The sequence below is a fragment of the Mustela lutreola genome, chromosome 1 (assembly GCF_030435805.1).
Source record: "Mustela lutreola isolate mMusLut2 chromosome 1, mMusLut2.pri, whole genome shotgun sequence".
NCBI lineage: Eukaryota > Metazoa > Chordata > Mammalia > Carnivora > Mustelidae > Mustela > Mustela lutreola.
Genome location: NC_081290.1, coordinates 88,942,253 through 88,948,843, shown reverse-complemented (window position 1 = coordinate 88,948,843; position 6,591 = coordinate 88,942,253). Strand labels below are relative to the sequence as shown.

The 6,591-nt window shown below is 38.9% G+C and overlaps 1 pseudogene; it reads right to left on the bottom strand.

The window, feature by feature from the left end:
- Positions 1-5,442: 5,442 nt before the first annotated feature.
- On the bottom strand, positions 5,443-6,391 carry LOC131823339 (adiponectin receptor protein 1-like; annotated as a pseudogene).
- Positions 6,392-6,591: the final 200 nt, after the last annotated feature.

The window sequence follows — 6,591 nt, the reverse complement described above, 5'->3', positions numbered from 1 at the left end:
TCACTGAACTGTGCAACACTGAGTAAACCTTAGTGTAAACTCAGAACGTCAGTTAATAATGATATATTAATATCAGTTCAATTGTAATGAATATACCACACCAATGCTACATGCTACTATTAAACAGCTGGGGGAGAGCAAGGGGAGGGATAATATATGGGAATTCTTTGTACTTTTTGTTCAGTTTTTCTGTAAACCTAAACCTTAAACTGCTATTACTTTTTTAATTAATTTTTTAAAAATGTATACTGAGCAACAGTAATAACAATAAAAATAATAGTAGTAGTAGCACTAGTAATAGCAGTAGTGGCAGTAGTAGTAGTAGTAGTAAACAGAGTCTTAAAGTCAAATCATTACAACAGCCCACCCAAGTCTTTCCAATTCTGATGGGACAGTGGATAAATCAGTGATTTTGTCATTGAATGTCATGAGAACAAAGATATTTTTAATAACCACAGGCTATAAATATCTAAAAGAATTAGTTATAAAAATATAAAAGCATTTAAAGAGCAAACAAACTGCCTTCTCACAAGCCTCATCTCATCCTCTAAAACAGAATGTATTCAAGTAATAAAACTCATGCAAATAACACATCTTTTCCCTTTCCCAACCCACCTCTTAGAGAAGCAGTTAAAATAAGAAGAGACTTAAAGATGTGAATGCAAGATCTGAAACCACAAAATCTACATGGCAATAAGCTCCTTAACACAAATCTGGGCAAAGACTTTTTTGGATTTGACACCAAAGTACAGAAAACAAAAGCAAAAATAAACACATGGAATTGCCTCAAACTAAAAACTTCTGCATAGCAAAGAAAACCACCAACAAAATGAAAAGGCAACATATTGAATGGGAGAAAAGATTTGCAAATCATATATCTGATAAGGGATTCAAGCACAAAATATATCAAGAACTCATACAGCTCAATAGCAAAAACAAACAATCTGATTAAAAATGGGCAGAGTATCTAAATAGACATTTTCCAAAGAAGACATACAAATGGCCAACAGATACACAAAAAGGTGCTCAGTCAACATGACTAATCTTCAGGGAAATGCAAATCAAAACTACATTGAAATATTATCTCACACCTATTGGAATGGTTATCATCAAAATGACAAAAAATTAATGTTGGAGAAAATGCAACCCTCATGCACTACGTGTGGGAATGCAAATTGGTACAGCCACTATGGAAAACACTATGGAAATTGGTACAGCCACTATTTTTCCACTATGGAAAAATACAGAGGTTCCTCAAAAAAAATAAATAAATAAAAGATAGAACTAAAATATGATCTAGCAATTCCATTACTGGTTATTTATCTGAAGAAAATGGAAAGACTAGTTCAAAAAGGTATGTGCACCCCATATTCATTGCAGTATTACTAACAATAGCCAAGATATGGAAAAAACCTCAATGTCCATCAACAGATGAACAGAGAAAGAAAATGTGATGGGTATGTGTAATGAAATATTATCCAGCCATAAAAAGAATCAAAACTTGCCATTGATGACAACATAGATGGACCTTGAGGACATTGGTCTAAACAAATAAGTCATCCAGAAAAAGGTAAATGCCATATGACCTCAATTATATGCAGAATCTAAAAAACAAACAAAAAATGATCTCATGGATATAGAAAACAGATTGGTGGTTGCCTGAGATGGGGATTGGGGTGGGCAAAATGGGTAAAGAAGGTCAAAAGGTACAAATTTCTATTATAAAATAAATAAGCTATGGAGATATTATATACAGCATAGTAGCTGTAGTTTATAATACTGTGTTGTGGGGCACCTGCGTGGCTCAGGGGTTAAGCCTCTGCCTTCAGCTCAGGTCATGATCTCAGGATCCTGAGATGAAGACCCACATCAGGCTCTCTGCTCGGCAGGGAGCCTGCTTCTCCCTCTCTCTCTGCCTGCCTTTCTGCCTACTTGTGATTTCTGTCTCTGTCAAATAAATAAATAAAATCTTTAAAAAAAATAATAACAATACTGTGTTGCATATTTGCAAATAATTAGGACAGTAGATATTGAAATTTCTCACCATAAGGAAAAAAATTCATTACTATGTATAACAGGTATCAACGAGACTTGATATCAACTAGACTTAACTGTGGTGATCATTTTGTGATATATACAAATATGAAACCATTATGTTGTATACCTGTCATTAATACAATGCTATGTCAATTTTATCTTAATTAAAACAAAAAAAAAAAAAGACATAATGCCAAAAGGGAGACAAAAACAATAGATGAGATAATGGATTTAAAAAAATGCACTTGAAAAATTTACAAATTGTACCCTCATTTCCAAAGTTCATTGTCCTTTAAAAATCTACCTGCCCCATTCCAGTATCAGAAGACTGAAGGAAAAAAAAAAATTAGCCTTTCAGTTTGCACATGAATCTCTAACCTGGAAATGCATGAACAGGAATATGACGTTGCATTACATAACTGACTCATTCCCACTGATGGACCACTCTGACAGAGTCTCATCAGAAGCCAGAGAAGATGGGAAGAAAGAGTTACTGAAAGCCACCAGAAAGTATCCTATTCAGTAAAAACTGATTGAGTAAACCATTTCTAACGATTGAATTGACCTGGCACATTTGTGTTACTGAAATTTTAGCAAATGCTACTTCTAGGTCTCCAACATTCTCACTCCCTTTAAAACTATATTATATTTCCATACGCATGGGAAAACTGTTACATCAATCATTTATGTGGTCTCTGAGTTATACTTTGCCAATCAGAAAACAATATTAGTCATTAAGGAGTATTTTCAAAGGGATAATAAGTTCCCCAAAACTAATCCCAAAGGGAATACTCATTCTTGACCTTCTCTATACAAAGTGTTTTATGTACAAGTGAGATCCAGCACATTTCCTTCACAGTCCAGGCCAGGTTTAAATCTGAGTGGTTGCATTCTGCTATTTCATTAAAATCCTGCCAATTCAAATGAAGTAGCACTTTCTCAAGGGATGAAAAACAAGTACAGGGTTCCTACAGAAGATTATTTTGACATTTTATCTCCTGTGCCTGCATGTTTTATGAAGAATACATTTTCAGAATCACATACCCAAGAAATGCTATTTTCAGTTCTCTCTTTTAATTCTCTGGAGTTATTATGTGCTTCTTTTGAAGCTGGCTTCCCCTTTGATCTGCCTCACTCATAGACAGATGCAAGAACCACTCTCCCTAATTCCACCACTTGCCCCAGAGACACAGCTAATCAACCCCTTCATTATTTTGCATTTCACACGGTATCAATCGATAGATACCTATTTCTGAAACTATCATTTCCCATTGTAATTGTTCCAGTATGCCTGAGAATGTCTGAAATGCCAGGCAAAAAAAAAAAAAAAAAAAAAAAAAAAAAAAAAAAAAAATTCCTTCTACATGCTTTATTAGTAAACACCAGATTACATATTTCAAATGTTATATGTCACTTGTTTATGAACATGGAGATTTCCTGGACCATCATCAACTTTGAAAGCCTGGCCACCTAAAGTATAGGCAAAAATGAGAGAAGGTGCTGCTTTGCGATCCTAGATACAGCTATGATATTGCTGGCTGCCCTGACTCTGGTTCTCTCCATAGCAGTAAGTGAATAGCAGTGAACTAGAAAAAAGATACAAGGAAGGTTGTTTCTCTTCGCTCTGGATTAGTAATGATACTTAATCAGCCCAATTAGGGGAATACTGAGCTTCATTCTACAGTTCCGGCTCTCTGCACTGAAAGAGAAAAAATGCATTTCTTGCTTCACTTTCTCTATTACTACAATTCTAGTGTTTGATTTTGCCGCTATGCAAAGCATCTGGGGTGCCAGCACTTACTGACTGATTTTCTGCAGAAGGCTCTGCTGACAATCATTCCACATTCAAAAGTATTTATTGCCTACTCCATGCCTGTTCTAGACAATAAGGATAGACCAGTAAGCAAAACAGACAGGCCTATCTTTCATCCAATATGTTCTGAAATTTCAATGCTTCTTGATTCCCACATTATTGCTTCTTTCACAGTCTTCCCTAAACCTGTCCTATATCTGCACTCTATCTGCCAGCTAAATTCCTCCCTTTCACTGTGGAAAGGTGACTGAGTTTAAACTCTTTTTAGCAGGGATTTGGAGGTTTGTAATTGACACTGTTCTAACAGAGACTCCTGATTTTTTTTAAAAGATTTTATTTATTTATTTGATAGAGAGAGAGATCACAAATAGGCAGAGAGACAGACAGAGAGAGAGTTGAGGAGAAGCAGAGTCCCTGCTGAGCAGAGAGCCCGATGCGGGACTCGATCCCAGGCCCCTGGGATCATGACCTGAGCCGAAGGTAGAGGCTTAATCCACTGAGCCACCCAGTTGCCCCGAGACTCCTGATTTAAATGATCAAATTTCACTACATGAGTTAGGCCATCTTTCCCTAATTTACAGAATGGTAGTAATCCCCATGATTTAGTTTTCTCTCCATCTTCATATAGTTAGGGTTAGTGATGCTTAAATTGGAATATAGATTTGGCATGAGGGAAGGGAGAATTTTACAAGATATCTAACCCTAGGGGCACCTGGGTGGCTCAGGTCATGATCTCAGGGTCCTGAGGTTAAGCCCCACATCGGGCTCTTTGCTCAGCAGGGAGCCTGCTTCCCGCCCCCCAACCACCTCTGCCTGGTTCTCTGCCAACTTGTCATCTCTGTCTGTCAAATATATAAAGAAAATCTTTAAAACAAGCAAACAAATAAACGAAAACAGCCCAATTGTCCATCTGCCTTAGATACATGAATAAATTGTGGTTTTATACAATAGAATACTATACAGCAATGAGAATGAACAACTATAAGCATACTCCACAATATAGATCAATTTTACACACAGAATATTGAGCAACAGAAGTCAGAGCCAAAAAGAGTATATACTTCAACTATTCCCTTTACATAAAGTTCAAATATTGACAGAACTCATCTTCAGTATTAGAAGATAGAACAGTGACTTACCCATGGTGGGGGCAAGGGCATAACTACAAAGATATGAGGGAAGTTTCAGGGCTGCTGATTAGATTCTGCTTCTTGACCTGAGAGCTGGCTACACAGATGTGTTCTTTTCCTGAAAAATCATTGATATATAAACTTAAAACATGTATTTTCCCACATACACTTTATATTTCAATAAAATTTATAAAAATAAAATCATCATTTTAAAGAACCTAAACAGATTTTCTAATCTAAGGTGATATAATGATCAGTCTTAAGTGAGAAACAACAGATGCTACTTTAACGATCTCTCACAACATGACCCAAATACCAGGGGACATCTGCTGCAGTGAAAATTCTTTTCCCTCTCAGGTCAACAAGGAAGTTATGTTTAAAAGCACTTGGGAAGTTCCTCCTCTACCCCTCAGGTGGGAAGGCTCAGAGAAGGGAGGCATCTCTACAGCCACCCTCTTGGCCCTAATGGAATTCTTAAAGGTTGGAGACCCCATAGAAGTGGACAAAGGCTGTGGCTACCAAGGGACAGGGGAAATCTGATGAGAATGGAATCCTAGGTCTAATTTTCTAGGCAAGAATATGGTCAGGAATTCAAGCAGCATAAAGGCCAGCTCCAGTGATGTACATCACAGCCATAAAGAAGAACCAGCCCATCTGGCCCACTGGCCTTGACAAAGCCCTCAGCGATAGTGAAGTGCATGGTGGGCTCAACACTGCTCAAGCCAAGTCCCAGGAACCCTCCTGCCCTTGTCTGCCGGTGTCTAGGAGCAGCAAACCAGTCCCACTGTGCTACAGTGATGGCAGAAACGTCCAGCACACAGACGATGGAGAGACGAATGAGCCACAGCTGTGGGGAGCAGGAGAAGGAGTCATAGAGCCAGGAGACAAAGCTCCCCATCATCAGCAGAGCAATCCCTGAATAATACAGTTTGGAAAAAAAATCAGAGAGGCTTTTTCTGAATGACAACAGATGGTGGGAGAGAGCTAGGAGAAGATGAAGCAGAGCACTGCACCCAAAAAGAACATCCCCAAAATCGCCTTCTCCTGTAGAGGGGCCTTGAAGTACACACTTGGTCTGAGCGTGGTCAAGATTCCCAAAAAGAGAAAGCACAAAACCAAACAGATGGATCCAGATAATGCCATTTTGTGTATGGATGCGGAAAATGCTCTTGAAGCAAGCCCGGAAGGAAGGTCTCGGTGGTCTAGGGTCATGTAGCAAGTAGTCCTTGTCCTTCAGCCAGTCAGGGAATATGCGTCGTATCGGGTGACCCTCAGAATTCCTCCCAGAGCTTCTACCCAAACTCCTCCAACTTCCCATGGCATGGTGGGCTTGCAGGGGAAGTACTAGTACCCACCCATCCACCCCTTCTTCCTGGGACAGGGGGCATGCTTGCTCTTCTTCAGCGACCATGGGCAGGTTCCGCTGGGGGACAGTCCCCTATGCCACATCCTTCAGCCCTGGAGGTGGCCTGTGGCTGAACAGCTGCAGATCGTTAGCGCCTTCCCCTGCAACAGTGAAATTAAACCTTACCTAATGACTGACAATCAGTGACTATGAAGAAAGTCGTCTACCAAAGCCTTATAGTAATAGTCAAGAAAACAGAAAAGTTG